A 20,667-nucleotide genomic window follows, 5' to 3' on the forward strand; every position below is an offset into this window, starting at 1 on the left:
AGTGTGTTCAGTGAGAGACGCTGTACATTAGAATGCATTGGTTTTTTATACTCTTTGTAAGCACGATGTCCAGCCCTACTTTGGGTTAATATTCCGCTAATACATCACCGATCTAGGGTTCATGCCAAGTCTCGCACATCCACATATAACTGGTTTGCTCTTAATACATATATCAACAAGCCTATATGGCAACCATGTATTCTAGGATTTCCCATGCAGGTCTTCTCAAACATTAATACAATGTAGTTAAACAAGTTTTCTACGTTCAGTATTTGGATACATTGTTCTTAACATATGCTCGCGAATTAGTTTAATTGCACGAGTAATACTTTACACACAGGTCAACGAAGGACAAGGTCTCAGTTCACAACCTCAACAAGTGGCCTGCAGGCAAGTTACAGATTAGCTACATACAGAGGTCAAGTCAGCCATATTGTATTTCGGAATGACATCGTCCACCATTTTAACTCACAGGATGAATTTACAAAGCGAACCTAAAATGGCAGATTGACCTAAAATGGCGGCTTTCATTGATTTCAAGGTCAGGACCTTGCAACACGGATTTCTTCGCAAGCGATTTGTAAGCAGCTTGGCGTAGGCCAATATACATATATTTATTGTGATAGGAGGCACAATATAATTTCTCTTTTTCGACACGGAGGGCATACTTGTTCACTATGCTATTGGAACACAGCTTTCTGAAAGGGGGTCTGTTTAGCAGACCACCCATTCTGAAAATGCATATTTTTTTAACTTAATAAATAATGTTTAAAAATACATATTCTAAACACTTAAGAGAAGGCAATTCCTAACATACCTCTGCCAAAAAGAGTGTCAACCACCCTATTAATGTTTTGACACTTCCTCAACGTGAGAAACAATACTGATGCCATCAGTGCAAGAATGTTGAGATCTGGTCTGTGGGGTGTATTGACCCACACTGATATACTATGCGGCCTCACTCTGCTCTCTATGGTGCCAGAAACATTGAAATGGCAGTAAAAACCTTTGTGCAGACCAAAAACTCCAAAACCGCGTTTTTCAATACACAAAAAGATGGCTGCACAACAAATGCATGTGTGGTGGAACAGAGCACACGCTGCAGAAAAAGTGGCAGTGGGCTCCATAACAAGAAACAGAAAATGCAGAGGGAAAAGCAGGGCTTTGCAAGTGAAACTCCAAAATTCGCCTGTAAATGACATTTACTTTGCTGCTAAAACTCCAAAATGCATGTACCTAACACTTCCTAAAGCTCAAAATCTTGCTTGGTGCTAGAATCCATTTAACCTGGAAGCACTGTGAATGTACAAAGTCCTGAAAGGTTAAGAGCAAAACATTTTTCAGCAAACCTGGATTGCCTGTGAATGACAGTTCCTGTCAAAAATCTGTGCGCAGTACACTGGGCTACCTGTGAATGACAGTTCCTGTCAAATGGGCTCTCCTGATTAAGCTTTAAAGTTATCTAAACACAGATTTCAGTTGTTTTTGATCCCACAGGTTTAAATATAAGAAAGTAATTTATCTATGTCATTTGATGCAGCAAGTTTGTTTTCTGCTGTATTTTAAGTCAAGAAATCAAGAATAAATTAGCCTGGCTGGGCTGCAAGAAGTGGAAAAACAGGGGGAGGGCATTCCTCTCAGCAGATACTCACTGACATATGATAATTGTGGGGTAGGACAGACTTTTGTCTGCAGCCAGAGACTGAACAATGGCAGATTCTCCAGGCCAGGAAATAGACGTGTGAAGAGGACGTAAACTTGGCTTGCAGATGGTTCCCAAAGGTGCCAGCTACTCCCTGAGCTCCAGGGAGAGATAAAAAGAGGGAGCATTTGCTGCTAAGAATATATAATGAACATTTCTTTAAAGACTTATAACTTGCTATCAGAAATGGTGAAAAATATAAAAAGGACAGATTTGTTAGTCTAAATTTTGGCTTCACATTTCAAGACGTAGTGGAAGTGTGTGGCATATTCAGAACAGGGCTGGCAATATATGTGATTTTATGGGAACTGTATTTATGCTAGAATTGTTAAACTTTACACACACATTCCTGTCGTAAACACACATAATTGTGGAAATTTAGAGAAAATTTGGAAAATGTTTTCATGGTGAAATGGACAGAATCCTGCAAAAAGGCGAAACAAGATCTCACAGCTGCGGGATTTTGATGAACAGATACTCCATAAAATATGGAATCCTTGTATGTAATTTTCATAGAGGTTACAAATGTATAAATATGTATTTAGGAAAAAAATTGATTTTGATACTAGTGGCTAGGGGAGGTTTCTAAGGAGGTTTCTAAGGACTGTAAAAGCCAAACCGTAATGTGGCATCATCTGTCCTTGATCCAATCACTCAGGTGCAAGGCGGAGATGAGGCTCTGATCCAATCCCCGTCCACAGGGGCAGTTTAGGTAAGCAGGCCCATCCACCCATTTTTGTGATGTCATTTGAATGGATAAATTGAGACAGCTGACAACACATAGGGATTCACTCTTCTGATTCCAGCGAAGTACTCTGATCCAGCATTCAACATCCAGCCTTCAACATCCTTCCAGATCCAGATGCCAAGGATCAGGCCAAGCAGTAGCTGAACCATTTTCAGTTAGGCCCAAATCCTCAACTTATCCTTACAACCCAGTGAAGCACTGTGATGTGAGAAAGCATCCTGAAACTAGCACCTTGAAAACCATCTGGCTTGCTACCATAATGCTTGCCCAATGAACTCGCCATCCTGCTGATTTGAAATACCCAGAAACAAGAAGGGCAGATCCTGTGCAGTTCCGGTGACCGGCCTAGCTGATCCAGTCCCGCGCCTGATGTGCTGTCTTTCCTTGATAGATCCAATCCATTGACCAGAACCGTGACTGTCGAAAATCTTAAATTCCAGTGGATTGTGAGTATTAATAGGACACTAGATAACTATTGTATACCTTGCATTATCTTGTTCCATTCTGAGCTCTGAACTATCCCTACTTTCCTAACCAGTAACATTATCAAAATCTTTAGGGCTATTTTATTCTGTCTAGTTGTTAAAACGCCATTTTCATAGTCATCTTTATTTGTGTAACTCTGATCCATAAATCCCACTTTGAGTGTTTGGACTGGTGCCGCCAGGGAAGGTGATAGGGATCTGTTACTGAAGTCATGAATCAGTCTCAGAGCTTACATTGTTCCGACTTGGTTGCCTAACCTGAACGCTCTAACCTTGAATGAAAGCATAAACCACATTTTCAGATTCTAAACTGAAGTCCTTGTTCAAATCTGTGTCTTTATTTTTGAAAAACACCTCTCACTAAAACCTCTATCTCTCCCTTAGTTTTTAAGATAGAAGCAAAATTTCAACTCCCACTTGTACCTGACATCCTTAGCTACAACTCAAAAGAAACTGTGCGATTCACCCATTATAACATTGACATTTGGAAAAGTTTTTACACGTGTGAATTACCTTTACATTATTTCCCATTTGGCCTTTGAGATACCAACTGTTTCCTTTTGATTATATCATTGCTTGTGTTTGTTCAAAGCAGCTCCCATAGGAATTTATAATAGTTTAAGCATTTTTTAACCTATTTTGTGTTTTTGCTCAGCCAATTTCAAAGCCAATTCTGACAGTTGAAAGGTCAAACCCGTTTTTCTCTTGTGTTTTAAAGGGAGGAACGTGGGAGTGATATTGTGTTTGGTCTGCATTATTCCTGCATTATTCCTGAATACCTGCTCTCACATCTATTTAAATTGCCTATTGGTGGGTTGAGGGGTGTTGCAAGGGGAACCCTAACCATAGTGCTATCTATTACAAACCAATTAAAACATATTTTATTCTTTGTTGCATTCTTTTTGTGTTCATTACTTCATTCTTATTGCATTAAAGATATTATTCATTGTTCCTGTCACCCCATTGCTGATTTTTGTTACCTATTGAAAATATATTGTGATTTTAAATTCTAAATAAATAAACAAATAATTACCTTTACAACTAGCCTGATTCCTGATTCAGTGTAACCTGGGGGTATGTTGAGGAGGGTGTGATATGAGTGGTATTTCATTCAGAATATTGAACTTTTAGATAAAAAGAAATAAGGGTTTCATCTGCGCACTACATGCTGGGTGAGACTTGGGTGTGTGCCTGATTAAAATCACTTACAGGTCTTAGGGAGCATGTTGATTTGGAATCTCTGCAGACAGCTATCTGAATGCCCAGGGTCTGGATCATTCTCAACTGTGAAACAGTTTTTCTCATTCCCCATCAGCCAACTGTGAACACAGTCAATGGGATAATCAACTACTTCAGAGCTCAGCTGTACCGAGCATGCTCCAAATTCAGATTTACAGGCACCTGTATGGCATTAATTCCCTACCCAGAGCCTGGGAGATCTTGAACTGATGCCCTGCACAAACCATCATTTCAGCAGTGAACATTTGTTTGGCAGGCAAATGCCTGCTGGCCTTTTTGTGCTATCTGCACATCCACAGGCATGACATAGGGTCTGAAGTCAGCTTTGCCTTCCTGGGGAGATCCTTCCTCCTGAGAGTAGTTACCTTTGCACTTACAAGACCACCCAACTACAGGTAGTGGATTTAAAGGGCTCTGGGTTGCCTCTCCAGTCTTAACAGTACCTCAGCATGACTAGACAGGGCACACTGTTTCCTCAATTTTTACATCCACTCCCTGCTTGTATAAATGATTTGAAAACTGATCAGATGTCGCCGTTACCTCTCAGTGACCAGCAAGTGTGTTAGGAGACAAGTCTGGTAGGAAACTCCTGGGGTGTATGTTTACAACCAACTCCTGGCTGCACACTGCTTCAGAATAAATGGGCTCCCTGTCAACGAACAGAGCAGTGGTCTTGCCTTGCATCCGTTCCCTGATATGGAATAGGCCACTCTGCACCAGTTCCATTTGTTGGAATGCATCATAACCCAGCACCTGATCTCCTGTCTACTTCCACAGACCAAAAACCAAAGAGAGGTAGAGCTGCTACTGACCAGGTTTGTCCCCAATATTTGTCAGTAAATGAAACAACTGTATCATGATATTGGGAATCCTGGTGTTTTAGGTGCTAATAGGTGAGATCTCTGAGTTTGTGACCCATGGGATTGTCCAGAAAGAAAAAGAGGGTTGAACAAGGAAACTCACATACAACAATGATTGTGAATAAACGTGATTTGTATTAAAATTAGAACCATTCAAAAAAGAGAAGGAAAGCATTTATGAACAACTTACATATGACAAAATCCAATAGTCTTCGACAGACCAGTCAGATGGGAGCGTTCTTCTGTACCTGACAACACTCAACATGACCTAGGACTCAAATTGAGGGAAACGCACTCAGTTCTGGCAGGCCCTTCAGTTCTGAAACTATCCTGTCCACCAGATCAGATTCCTTTTGTATGCCAGTAGGCAACCCTAAGATCACTGAATCCAATGTATATGTTGGCACCTTAGTTGCCACTGAGCCCTCTCCCACCAGAGTTTGTGCCTCAGCAGACTTTATGTCTGGATTGGGAGGTACCAGTGAGACAAATTTCCTGCACTCTCTAACTGAGAAAACCACAGGGGCTATGGCCTGAAGTGCCTCATCCTTTGCTGTTCGCAGAGACCGTGATGTAGTAACTGTTTGAACAATGTCTGGGTAAGGTGCGATCAAAACCCATACGGCACACTACTTGAATGGGGTTTTGAACTGCAGCACATTACAAGAATGTTTTGCTCCTCAGCCTAAGCTCTACTATTCCCAAGGGACAGTAGCTAAGCCAATAATCCACTTCACTGGCTGGTATGCTTCTGGTATGCACTAATCTTCCTTCACCCATTCTTACCAGATAACTGTGAAACTAGCAGCAGTTTCACAAAAAGCAGCAGACTGTTGCTAATGTATGGTGACATGCTCCTAAAATGTATCTGTATTGGTGGGTAGTAGAGACCCCTTAACATATCTGTTACTTTTCGGAGTTAGGGAACATTTAGGCACTCCTTGGACTAGTGGAGCTTCATCTGGTAAGATGCCCACACTGACTATGGTCTCCTCAATGAGACCAGAAACACAATCACCTGTTTGGGTTTCCCCTTGCAGGCTGGATATCCCTTTCTATGTGTCAAATATTCACAGAAAAACAACCCCTGGGTTTGGAGTTTGTGGGGTCTTCTGTTCTAGAGGTGCCCACTCTCTACTTTTATCAGGAGGTTGACAAACATAGGCCCAGAATTGCCCTTTATGTTTTGGGGACCTTTCTTGTGTTTACTATTATCTATGCCTGAGTGTTTTGATAGACTTGCATGCTCACATAACTGTGTCCAGACTTTTCAATCTCCTTAGGGTCTGTGATGCTCTTGTCCACTAGATGATGGTGTAACTCCAATTAGCAATTTCTAAGGATCTGCTCATGTTCAGCCACATTACATATACCCTTAACTTTATTACCTGTGACCCAACTGTTCAACTATTTCAAGGACAGATATTCAAATGCCTCAAAGTCTTCATCTCCTCCTTTCTTGGTCTCAATTCTCTAAAGCTGCTGAGGTACTGTTCTGGGGTCTTCCTATCATTCCTCTGGATGGCAGCTTTCGTTTTTTCAAAAATGGGAGTCAACTTAATTGTTCTATCAGTTCAAGCCATCAGTAGTTGGCACAAATAGGCTGATCCCTATAACTGTTCTTCAACCTCCTGGAGGCAGTTCCAATGTCTCAAACCAATCAAAACTGTCTCTCCCGATATCATATGGTCGATCTCAGTCCTTGGGGATTTGGTGCAAGGCTTTCCTTAAGAGCCACCGAAGGAGATGCTTACAAGAAGTTGTGAGGGTCTCACTCTGATTCTTCAGTTCCTGAATGTTACCATATCTCTTTGTTTCTATTTCTGTACAGTGTGTGCGCCTTGTTGAAGCTTGGTGGCTACAGGTGTTACCCGACCTCACAAAGAAACACAGAGAGGCAGGTTCCCAGCCTATTTTATTGCTTGATACAGAAAGACAGGCAGGCTAGAAAGAATACACACAACATATTCCTAGCTGGCCGGAGCTCAAAGTGTTTAACTGAGTATGGACCAAATCAGATGTGGAATTAATAATTATGTGAGCTATCATCCACCATACCAAAACCAAGGCATGGCTTATTATAAGAGACTTGTCTGCCACCAAGCAGTAGTTTATCATACATATTATGGGTTTGGATCAGAGTTGCTGATTCTAATGCAAAGACTGTCTGCAGGACACATGTAACCTTAGAGTCTGCTCTGAGCTACTGAAGATCAGGAGCTGTAGGTCAGTAGGCTGGTGCAGCAGGTCACATAACTTCATTATTCTTTTGGCTTGAAGGCTTTTGAAGGGGGATCTGTTTAGCAGACCACTCTGTCTAATATGGAATGACCTGCATCATTGCATTATTTAATGATAAATAAAAAAGTAGGGCATGTGTATACTTACTATATGGTAATTCCTCACAGGCCTCACGTTGGAACTCTTTTTACCACATTTTGAACAGGTTATGTGAGAAGTGCAATGTGGTCATATATTACTACTCACTTACAGCTGCACACGAGTTGTGGCATTTTTAACACTGTGTCAATTATAGAAGCTCTGTGCGAAGACCTTTCGCGGAGGCCAGAAACCAGGTTAAACATCACATTGTATCCTTGATTCATATTCACCAAATGGTGTACATTCTCAAGGTTGACCTGACCAAAATGGCAAAGGCATGTACCTCGGCAGATGATTTAAATGCAGTGCAGCTTCTGGGGGACCTGCATTCAATCTTGCAGGGTAATCCACAGGTAGTTGGATTTGAAGTTTACATTGAGTACCTGCTGGCTAAAATTAAATATTTTCACTTTTCATCCTCATGTCTTTGAGGATAAGGATTCACAGCAAGCATTGCAAGGAGTAGGCGTTCTTCGAATGTGCAAGGATGCTTTAATGCAGTGCTTGCAACATCAACTGGAGAAAGAAGACAGGCAGCAGGAAGAACGACAACAAGCAGGAATGTTGCCAAGTACACCAGTCATGTCAATGTCATGTCACACATAATTTCATGGTGGACAGCACATCTCTGACACTGTTGAAAGGTTTGTGAGTAGTGTGATCACATGCCTAGCATTAGTATACTCTCTGGGATAACCTCTTCAGTTGCTGGCATCTTGATATCAGGGAGACCATCAACAGTAACATCAGTGGACCATCAGCCACACAAGTGCTTGATGTCTATGCACTGGAAAGACATGATGTCTCACTATTGTATTGATACAGAAAGTTGTCAGTCAGGCCAGCTGTACATTTGCAAGTTGCTAAAGAACTACTAAGCTGCCTCCTCCACCTTGCCATTTGAGAGTGTTTTTAGTGCATCAAGGACAATTGTTTCCAGCTATAGGAGAAGCGATACAGTCCCCATGTTGAATGATTGACCTTTATAAGAGTAAAATATCACTTCATTGTAGAGGACTACTGAATGACATATACCCCTAGCAATCAAACCATCAGAGATGATGATGATAATGTGTTGCCCCATACAAATCCAAAATGGTGTTTGATTGTTTAGTGGTGTGTGTGCTTTAGAAAGAGATAGCTGCAGAAGTGGCCATGATTAAGATTCCCAAAATATTTGATGTCTAACACATGCAATTGACTATATTATGAATAATGTTTTTGAATTCTTATGTTGACTCATAACTTCATCACTTGTGAAAGGTTCTCAGATTCTTCAACAGGGTACAGCCACTTACAAATGATCTAGGGCTCTTTCACAGTGTGAAGCAAACCACAAAGGTACTTGATTCCTCCCACAGGGCACAGCCACCCACAATGGTTCTTGAGCTCTTTCACCTGGAGCATCCAACCACCTACCAAGCTTCTCAGATTCTCTCACAGGCTGAAGCCTCACTCCAAGGTTCTCTGTGCCCTTCACGAAGCATAGCCATCCACAGAACTCCTTACATTCTCCCCAGAAGGCGGCATATAATTCTCCAGCTCTCCAATAGATTGCTGCTACTCTCATTGGTAGAGTCTCCCTGTGAGGGCTGTTTGCCCCAATAACTGCCACATTCCTTAACCTGTGCACAACACACTACAGAAGGGTAGAAAGGACTGCCGCCAATGAATGCAATAGGTTCCCTCAGTACTTCATTATGTAGATCAGGTTGTCCTTCCTAAATAAAAATGGTGCCTGTATTCAGGCACTTATTTGGCAGGCTAGACAGGTGCGACGATGTTGGCACAGAATGTTGTTTGATTCTGTTGTTCTGGAACCTGACCCTGTGACAGACTAAACCCTGTCCCTGCTTACCACTGCTGAAGGGTGCAGTGATGGCTGGATGATCACTAGCAGCCTAGGAGAGAGAATAAGACTCTTCCACCTTGAACATCCTGGAGAGCAGTGCCTCTTCTATGCCACTTCACCCTCTTTCCACAACCATCACTGTGCAGAAAACCTCATGCCCCACTTCTGATGATCTTCCCTGGTGGCATGTCAATAAAGTGCCACACCCAGGAGGATAATGTGAACTGTGTACAGGGGTTGATGTCACTGCTCCCTGGGGCTCCTCACCCCTCAGGTAATCCACCCATATGCTGCAGAAACACCAGTTGTCCTTCTCCCTAAGTCCCTCCTTGTGCCCTTGTTTACCCCACTCATCAGTAGAACCCTCTGCCAGCCAGGTGGAGACCTCTTTTTCTTATATCCCTCCTTCACTTGGTGCAGTGGCCTGTTCCTCCCATATTACAAAAACACCATCCTACTGCTCTACTGGTCTGTCTCTGTGTGGGAACCCACATGAGGCCCTGCCCCAACGAATCTGAGGAAATCTGCATGAAGATATGCCTCCCCTGAATTCATGGGAGTGTTGGCATGAGACACTGCCACCCCAGTTGTTATGGTACTTGTTTCTGGGTCCCCATGCAATGCCCTTGCCTCCTCTCCCATTCCTAACACCTCACCAATGCCTCAGTCTCTCCCACCCGGTCCGAGGGTTGGTGATGCTGTGTGGAAGATACACCTCCTGAAAGGAGAAATGCAGCTCCTTCTCCTCCTTTGTCCTGACCATCTTTAGCTTAATTTCCCAGCATCTAAGGCACGTAACAGCAACTTGCTTAAACAGCAAAGCTGAGAACCATTTGCACTCTTCAAGAAAATCAAACACATGCATTAAAAGTAGCCTAACGTGATAACCAAATCAACACAACAAGAAAACAAACATGAGAACATATATGTGTACTGTGGTGGTTCAGAAGAAAAACAATGACTCTGGTTTTCCATCCCACAGTTATTCTTTATTAAAAGAAAAGAGAGAACTCAGAGCTCTCCCTAGGCTACAGGTGTTCCCTACCTAGTCAAGCTAACTAGGGTGCTAGTCAGTCATCAGTGAGAGTTCAAACCAATTCCGTCCTCTGTCAAAAACTAAGCTGTCCTGACCCTGCCACTATTTATAACAACTAAAGTATTTGAGGGGGTGTTTCTTCCACCAAGTTTGTTTTAATAGGGTATCTTCAGATAGTTCTTAGAGACTGTTTCTATCAAAATAGTTCAATATTGGATCCATCAAGGTCATGAAGGTCTCAACTGTCTGTTTCATTTGCTTATTTTTTCCTTTGTGTTCTTTTCATCTTTTATTTGGAACTATCCCTTTCCTTTTCTTCTTAAGATTTTCTCTTTACTGAATGCCCATCATGTATCTTGACTTGGTTGAGTCTGAGGACTGAAATATTGCTAGTCTTGCCTTTCGATTGATCCCAACATTATATTGCAACTGGGATGAGTAAAAGCATTCCATTTATGATTCATACTCGTCTCATATACTTCACCCTCTGTCCGGACTGCAACGTGTATGAGCATTCCAGTAATGATTCTCACTCTTCTCATATATGCTTGATCTTTGTATTGATTGCGATGAGTTTGAGCGTTCTAGTAATAATTCTCACTCTTCTCATTTATTCTTGACACTTTATCTTCACTGAGATGAGTATGAGCATTTCAGTAATGATTCTCTCCGGTCCTCCTCCCGGGTCTCCCTCTTTCCCTGTTACCTGGATTACTTGCGGCTTATGTCACTGGGTTCTCTGTCAGGTTGGGACCTTCTCCTTCGAGTGTCAGGTCAGCCTCTTCCTCCGTTCCTATGTCAGTCAACTCGATCCATGACCCTTTTAGCAAAGTGTTGTCAGCGTTGATAATAGATCTCTAGGTCCACCGGGACAAGGTCATGGCAGCATTTTTCAGCCATCCAGGCTCAGGATGCCTTGCCTCTTGCTAGGCTTTTGGAGTCTCCTCTCTCAAGTACAACTCTGTGTTAGAGAGAGTACCTGGCCTTCTCTCTCCCTTTGAAAAAAACTGTCTTAATCTTTTTACATTTCATGAGGGCCCACGCAATGGAAAAGGCTTAACAGGAAATGCAAAACTATTTTTCTTGGGAAAACGAATATAAAAGCAATATTACACAATGAATAATCATGAGGTAAAACAACACAAAAACTAGCTGAAAAAACACACTAAACAACAACAACTACAGATTAGATCAATATAACAAATTGGTAAAACTCCTCCAAACACCTTAGATCACTGCTCTTAAATTCCATAATCCCCCCAAGCACCGACCCTGTGTGATCCTGCCCTGTATACACCTCCTCTCACAGAAAAGCAAAGCCCAAAAAGGAACAGAGAGTGAGTTCTGCCTTATACAGAGTGTTAAGATCCTTTTATGAGATGTATTGGTTCTAATTGGATGAGCAAACTTGACAAATCACCCAAGAAGATTCTCACTGGCTAGAGAACCAAAAAAGAACCTGTTATTCATCCCAAGATCTGTAGCTCGAGATTGTGTGAAGAACCATTGAGAGAGACATAGACAGCCATGTACACTTAATCCAGGGTTCATCAGTGCCCAAACCCTGTTCCATTCTCAGGGTAGTGATGAATCTTCATTAAAACATGTGTCCATTGCCAATGTTCCATCTTTGAGGAGTTTGTTCAGGTACAATAATTATAGTTTGGTGTCTAAAGAGAACCCCCTGAGAAGATAGCCATCCTTCAACCAACACCCTTGATTTCCCCAATACTTGGTGTCACTTGAGCCTTGGGACAGAAGTCAATTGCGGGAGCATCCCTTTGACACCACCCATGATTGAAAATCGACGTGAAGTGGATTCTGGTGAAGGCCAGGCCCATGGGACCCAGAATTTTGTGGTGGCAAGACCCAATTGAACTCTAAGTGGTGGGTGCACTGTAGTCCAATGATTCTTCTGTAATTTGTTTGCTTTTTAAAAAGGGAGAGAGCTATTCCTTTAGAAAATGTTGATTGCACCCTCTATAACATATAGTTATTTAGTGAATATCAATGAGAATCTCCTCAGGTTCAGTCGCATGAAACTTCTTTTTAGCATGATGTGTACTACATTGGTGCTTAGTATGGTCAGACAGTGATTCATGGATGAGCTAGTTCTACAGGTAGGCTGGATCATAATATTGTGTATGTGGAGCAGCCATATCTTGAATACCAGGACCCTGAAGAAAACCACGGGACAAAATGAAGCACGAAGGGTAGGCCACATAACTGATACTAAGCACCTTCAACTGCATACTTCTGATATCTCCAGAGTTGAGAGGAGGCCACATGCAAATCTAAATCTCAGGAGGCTATCAACGATTGGATCTTCCACCCTCTCAACACATGGGAATGATTTCATGCAGGGTGTCCCTCACATATGTCTTGACCTGTTGATGTTAATGAAGAGGCACCTTCCCCCTGAACACTTTGCAGACAAGAAGAGTATGGAGAGGATCATCATCCCCCATTTTATTTGGGGCATAACAAGATTGCACTTTTCTATGGGAACTGCTGGATCCCCTCCAGGTGTCCTATCTTCCTATGTGGATCCCTGGGCCATTGAAAAATTATTGCCAAGGTCCAGGGTATAATTGGGAGCTATATGCAGTATCCCTCAAAACAATAACATCAAGGCATCTATAACTTATTTCACCTAAGCCTATGTGACCAGCTTAAGGCAGCACATTATAATTCATGGTTAATGGGACACAAGGCCCCACAAGTCAGGATGCCATTAGGCAAAGGGTGATTTGGTTTCAGCTTAAAATCGATTGAAAGCACATCATCCCACCAGATTTACCGACAGGATACCACCAAACTTGAAATGAGGCCCAATGTCTCATGTACATTGCAAAATGGTTTGGCAGGTGCTGGCTATGTTTCTGTTGTTTTATTTGCTGGAGGAGCACATATATCTCAAAGGCTGTGAGTATAGAGAAAAGTTGTGAAAGCCACTTGAAATATTTTCATTTTGTTTCAGGAATTTGCATGCCATCTCTGCTTCATTGTCTCACCGTGGTTAGATGGGCGCCACCCTGATGATCCATGCAACCACAATGTGGCTCTTGTGTGCCAGCTTGCATAGTCTCTGTTGCGTGGATGGTGTGGGTGGAGAGGAAGTCTAGTAGCAATGATAGTGCTAATATTTTCTGTAGGCATGGCCCTGAGATTTGGCACTGAAATATGGGTGGTGAGAGCAGCTTCTGCTGCGATGTGGTGGCCAGCTTTAACAGGTGCAAAAGCCTGTGGTGAATGTGTGAGCATGTTCAGGACATATCTGGAGTTCATAAGGCACTCTTTCCCCTTCTGTCTGAGCATTCTGGAGAAGGAGAGAGATCTGTGACTGCTTCCCCTACATAGAAAATCCACTCTTTCGAACTGAAGGCTATCAGCCACAATTTTTTCTGTTGTCAGAATCCTCTCTCAATGATGTAAGCTATATTGAGGAAATAGACTGATCTGAATAGTATTGGACATGCAGCCATCCTGCCTGCATCAATTTTATTTTATTTCAGGATGCTACTCCTCTAATCTCACTGCTCTTGTAATCAATACCAGCTGCCAGTGGTACAACACATGTACAGCCTAACTGATCCATGACGGCGGACCTGCAATAAGTCACTTGTCTGGAACAAGCATTGACAAATTGGTAGGATTGTGGTTATCATATACTTTCCCATAGTCACTGGATGGCCAGTGGTCTATAGATAAACGACATGTTAGCAAGGTGCTGCCTGTCTCAGGAGGTGGGGCACCTCAATGATTAAGGAGTAAGAGGAGGAAGAGGGATGAGGAGGTCATGAAACACAGTGAAGACTTTTATCTTATGGTTCGTACAAAGGTCTCTGCTCAGTGAACATACATTCCGTTGATCTCCATAGGGAACCAGGCTGCACCTCACTGAGGAGGTCCAACAAGGCCGAAACATGACTGGGGTTGCTTGGTTTTCTGTGCAGAGGGGACCTGACCTAGCAGTTCGGGCTGGGCTGCTACCATTGGTGGCGGCAGCTGACTGATTTGCACATGGCTGGACCCCTTTTGCAATGGCGCAGACGGGCTAAAAAACGGTGGTGTGGAAGGTTGCCCAGAGCAATTGCCAGTGGTTCAGATTCATTCGAAACCTTCCACCCATCACTTTTGTAGTCACTATCTCAGGAGGTGGGGCACATCAATGATTAAGGAGTAAGAGGAGGAAGAGGGATGAGGAGGTCATGAAACACAGTGAAGACCTTTATCTTATGGTTCGTACAAAGGTCTCTGCTCAGTGAACATACCTTCCGTTGATCTCAGGAGAGAAAAGTCAAAGTTTAGAGCACCTACGACCTCTGTTGAGGTAATCCCATCTCCTTCGTGTGTCCCTCTGTCCGCATCTTCTATGGCTCGCCCATACTGTTTTTAATTGCAGCAAATTGCTTGCACCTTTAAATAAAGATCTGACATGGAGTCACATGAAAGCAACACAAACTATAAAACATGACCAGGGCCCTAAGGGGAGTACTTTACCCCTTTGGGCAAAACATTCCTTTGCCACAGTGCAGTTGCTTTCAAAGTTTTATATTTAGGCTCCCAAAATACTCTGGAGTGATGATTGAATGACAGCAAACTGGCTAGCTTAAAATAGCCAAAATAAGTGTACCTGTCTTGATGGCCCACTGTTGCCCAAGCTTCTGGTGATGGGTCAGGTGTGGAGCAAGGAATGATGGGAAGACACATTGATGGAGCAGGGTCCGGTGGTCCTCAGTCAGTGTGGGGTGTTGATGGAGCAGGGTCCGGTGGTCCTCAGTCAGTGTGGGGTGTTGATGGAGCAGGGTCCGGTGGTCCTCAGTCATTGTGGATTGTGGCTGATGAGCAAACGATGCAACCCTGTCAGAAACATGCTCTAGGCTCACCTTTTGTTCATTACATGTATTGAACTATCACTGGTTCAGGCGCTCAGGTGAGTGAACATTATTAGTAATATCCTATGTACGTCTAAATTGCCTGCACTTTGGGCACCTTGGCAACACTAGCACTTGACACTGGATGTCTGAACTTACCCTTGCACTTGCCATCAGCTGGCTGCACTTTTATTTATTATATATTGTCTTTATTTACTGTTATCCTATTTACTGCACTGACCCCTTCCCTTTCCCCCACACTTTTTCCCCTTCCCCTCTCCGATGCACTTGAGCGATCTCAATGTCACCTGGCCTAAAAAGATCACTGTCTCTGTCTTCCCTCTGTTTCCCCTCCCTTGCCTTGTCGCGCCTTGAAACACTTGTGTGTAGGCGTGTTATAAATGCCATATCATATCATAAACGTTAAGGAGTCAAGAACCCAGTTGTGCTTGGGCAGATGCGAGGAAATGACTCCAGGTGGAAAGCCACAGGAGGTGTTGCACGGCTCGATCAGGGACACGAAGTAAACTAATGGAGGAATCTGAGGAGAGTGGACCTCCTACCATATACTACACGTTGGAAAAAGGTGAACCTTCTGCTGGGGCCCATATTTGGCAATGAAAACCAACTGCCCGTCTGGAAGGTAACTTATTGGGTTCCCTGTCCACTTGGTCAGATCTCTGGTTCATCTGAGCTCCTATTAAGGGGCTTGGAGTTTAGAGGGCAGGGCGCCCCATTGAGATTTCCATCTAGTCATGTAGGTATTTTGATACCCTTATGTGTGGTAGGCCACCTTGACCTTGTTCCCTGTAATGGACGTAGCCCGTAGGCATAGTGGCCACCCCCTGCAATGTTACTTGTACTATGAAATCTTCTTTAATTGATACACTGGACATGTGAAATAAAACCGGTTAAAACCAGTTACTTTGTTGTTATGGTTATGGAAGAGAAGGTCGCCTTACCTAAGTTTCCTCACAGCTGCTCTGGGGAGGGCTTTGATACATAGTGTCCCCCCATCTAGAATGTGGCAATGCCTAGTGAGCCTTAGAGAGTCAAAGGGAGGATAGCTCAGCTGCAACGTGCTCGTCCTGGAAGCAAGGCACCATGGAGTAGTACCGTAGGTTCGATCCCCGGGTTCGCACTTAGGACCTCAGGGCATTAAGTGCGTTATAAATAACAAATCATATCAAAATCAAGGGAGAGGAGCAGAGAGCAAGTGTATCAATTGGGTGAAATTAGTTAATAAGCTATTTCAATAACAGAGTTTTAGGTGCCATTTATGTTTACGTTTTTTTAAAGTAGATCAAATCAACCTTTCACCGATCTGTGGGTAAGAAATTGAGCGCATCGAAATCACTAAGAATAAAAGAACTTAGAAGCTGGAGTCCGCTATTAGCGCATGGAAGTCAGTCTCAGCAAATCAGAATGATTGGCGTGCCTTCTATAACTACTGGTATTGACTGCATTCTGAACATGCTGTTTCAGAAGCAGACAGGGAAACAACAATGTCATTTCCAGGCAAGATGTTGTTTCAAGTAGACACTTCCTCTGCTGCAATATGCTAATTAACACACGAAAGAGAAAAGCATTGGGCCATAATGTCACCTTCTCCTAGAGAAAGCCTTTGCTTTTACATGGCATCTCATTCATGCTGCTGTTAAACGTGTCAACCAAGTTTCAATTAAAATGCTTAACATGAAGACACCATTGTTGTTTTATTACTGCGAAATTAAACCACATTTAATTCACTAACTCAGTTTCTCTATTTATTTTACTCACTCTTAAAGCACCACTTTTTTCATCAGCATGAATGCTCCAGAACATGCATTGCTACTATCACAGTGTGCGAATAGCCTTATAGACCTCAGGAGTCTATTATGGCTTGGGATAATTACCCAATCTCCAATTTATAGACCGCAGCTTTGCCTCGGCCATAACTTAGTAGCTGGTCATTAGCACATAATAATGACCTTTCCCTCTGTCCATATCACTATAGTATGCGCCACATTAAAGAAAGTGAACAAACACTATGTTCACTTGTGGCAAGTAGCCATATCTTGATTTTGAACGTGTCACTGATGTGTTTTCAACTTTATGTATAAGGTTAGAGATGGTCACGGGCATGGGGATCGCCCCTTGCGTATGAATGGTTATGGTTGCCCTTCTTTAGTTATCCCCCCGGTGTTCCAAATTTGAGATATGTGTCCTATCAGTGATTTATTTCATGTACCTTTTACATTTTGGGTAACCAGTGTTTGCGTGTAAGCTGAAAACTATCCTTAACGTCTTTCTTCAGTACTTCCTAAAAGCAAAGAATGTGTAATAATCCATCAGAAAAAGGTACCTGGACATTCGTGGGACAAGAAACATGTACCTGATTCTAGGTTCCTCTGCTTCATATTTGCCTCGACGATTGTTTAGTCTTTATCTCATTCGCTCCATGTTTGTGCACAGCCCTCGGTGCATGTTACCTAGTGGTTTGTTGAGTTAAGCAATTCTGTTGCTTGAGCTGAGGGGGTTCCATGTGTTAAAATTGCATCAAAAATGGCCGTTTACACAAAAAATCGCGGCAAAAGGGTTGTGGTTTTGCTGCCGCGATCCATGTAAAGGATGCGCGGGGAGACCCCCGCAATACCCAGACCCATTATACCATTTAAGGGGAGCGGGAGACACCCCCATAACCTCCGCTCCCCTTAAATGGTATAATGGGGTACACCTTTACCAGGTCAAACCACAGCATTTTTGACGCAATTTTTGTTAAAGGCACTATTTTTGCCGTGATTTTAGTACTGCATACTGCTGAGGGGAGATACAGGAAAGGTCTGGAAATGTTCTTGAACCAATCACAATCCATCGAACAACTGACACCAGGGGAAGATTTGCCTGTTTTTAAATTGCAAGGTTGTTTAGTCTGGTGTATCTGGAAGGCGTTTAAGTATGGAGGTTGTATTACTCACATTTTAGGTAAGCCCATTGTAAATGACCCTACTTCAGCCCCAGCAGCATTTTTCCAATCAATAGATTGTCTGATTTAAGCAAAACTGAAGGGTGATGGCAATCAATTATAACCTCGAACAATGCACTTCGCAAACCACTCTAGACCATCATTTTTTCAGCCTGCCAAGACCTTACAGAAGGTGAAAAATCATGTGAAAATCTGGAGTCTTGCCGCCTCAAAAGGGGTAGTTCAGTTTGAATTGCTAAGGCACAGCCGTTCGGCACAAGAGCACAAGCATCCCACCACATGTTCTAGCCTCATTGGCCATCATCAGTGAGTGTAGCTTAGGCCTGGATTGTTCAATAGGCCAGTGTCTCTAAAGGACATAATGAACACTAGTGGTCAATCCCATGAAGGTCAAGGTTTAAATGAGATGATCTCCTTCCCACAGTGGCTACGTCTAAAGAGAAATGGAAGGCACGTTATAAGAAATCCCTCCCTTTTTTTAAATGAAGTTGGTCAAGGTATTGCTTCCTCTCTTTGTCTTTTACCCAGCTAGATAGCTAAGGCAGTCAGAAAAAGTGCACCTTTTTTTAATCACAGGGACGAATCCCCAAAACATTGGAGCGTGAGTTGAAGTGATTGTTTTCTGTAGCGCGATACACAATCTGGAGGCAGTGAACTCGTGGGTGCAGCGGGACAGACATCGGACCTCATATGAAACCTTGATTACCATTCACATTAGTGCAATCGATTCCTAGTTTGCGGATGTCTCGGATTGCATTCATTGGCCCAAATTGTGGGAGCCACTACAGTTTATGGAGAAGACAAGCACACTCGTCACAATTGTGTCAGAGCTGCACCGATATCTCACTCTAGCGTTCATTTCCTCCGTTTAACGGATATCATGCATGTGTTTCCATCTACTTGTGGAGTTCCATAGGGGTGTGTGCTCACACCCCTCATTTTCAATGTATATGTTAATTATGTTCCCTTAAAGTTAAAACCGGTTTATGTTTGGATACACTGAAGGCAGCTGGCCAGAATATCTGCCCCTCAGTTTGTGTAGCCAATGCCTTGATGCATGCATCGCTGCCTCTGAAGGTGTTGATGAAAGGTTACGCAAAGTGTGTGGTAGCCTGTGACTTGAAATGTAATGTAAGCAAGCCACGCAGTCTGTGCTTTGGTCGCTACAGTGCAAGGCATCCATCAATGATGGCAGCAGGTGGGAGACTTGAGCGTGTTAACTACCCCTGTCTACCTGGAAGTCACATTGTTGTTCAAATTCAACTAGGTCTCTAGGTATCAATGTCCAAGTGTGTAGACTAGCTCAGATGATCATAGCCTTGCTCAGAATTTGGAAGGCTAGGAGCAGTGTATCCTAGCACCCTTGTGCACGCATTCAGGGCCCACAGAGCATTTTTCAATGGGATTGCACCATTATAAAACATTTCTTAGAATGAGACCCTCAATCTGTTCATGTCATTATAGCACAGCGGGCTGGAGCCATGAATATGCTCGGCTCAATCAGCTAAAAGAAGATACATTTTTGTGGTCACGTTTTGGCTGGTCATAGTGCTTCAGAACAATCCCATGCCTGTAGAGGATGGTTTTGGCTACGTTGAAGATATAATCAACTGAAGATCTCTAAAGGCTTGCATGCATTTATGGAAAAAACTAGACCTGTGTACTTCCGCAAGACATTATACAACATGTATTGCAGTTACAGGGTTGGCACACGAAGCAACTCTCTGAGCTATGTCCAGTGCACATTATTTAACACGGGCTTCCCACAGGTCTACTCTGATCCCGCTCCCTTCACAAGCACTTGCCATCGTTTTACTTCCACCGAGAGAGCAACGGGAGCGCTCAGTTTAGGTCTGGACATTCTGCTGAAGACAATCTCAGATGGATCTTTGAATCTCGCCAATGAGCTGTCTTGCCCAATTTGATGACTAACCTCCTTCCTTCGGTGAGTGTAATTGGCAAAAGAAGCGGCTGCCTTTCTGACACTGGACATTGCTATTGTGACAGTATCGCTATAGAGGATTCAACACGTTTCCCCCTTTTTGCCCAGCTTTTAAATCACTTAGAAGAAAATAGCTCATTCCAATGTCGAGAAGTTCTGGAACCAAATCGACGTGTTCTGCTTTACAGCATCTGTTATCGTTTCCTAATAGACACACTGTGCTTGCCTTGCATCGTTTTACTGAAAGCGCACGGAATACTTGGATGGATTGCGACTTGGTTCCTCTTAATTAAAGATTTGTAATTTATGTATATCCTTGCCGAGCTGTTTGTGGTGCAATAGTTGTATGTATATTATTTAATTATGTTTATATTATTTGAATGATCTTTGAACTAACGGTCATGTGTTAATGGATGTTCACATCTTCCCAGCGCTGGCGGACCAGGGTTATGGTGCGTCCTGCTGATGTCCTCAACGCATTGTTGCAACCACTTGGGCCATCTGGCTTCCTACCTTAGAGGGAGTGTACCCTCCCACCATTCAGGCCTAATGGGCATATGCTTTTCACATTTACAATCA

Source organism: Ambystoma mexicanum, chromosome 2q (assembly GCF_040938575.1).
Source record: "Ambystoma mexicanum isolate Mex_15411 chromosome 2q, UKY_AmexF1_1, whole genome shotgun sequence".
Lineage (NCBI taxonomy): Eukaryota > Metazoa > Chordata > Amphibia > Caudata > Ambystomatidae > Ambystoma > Ambystoma mexicanum.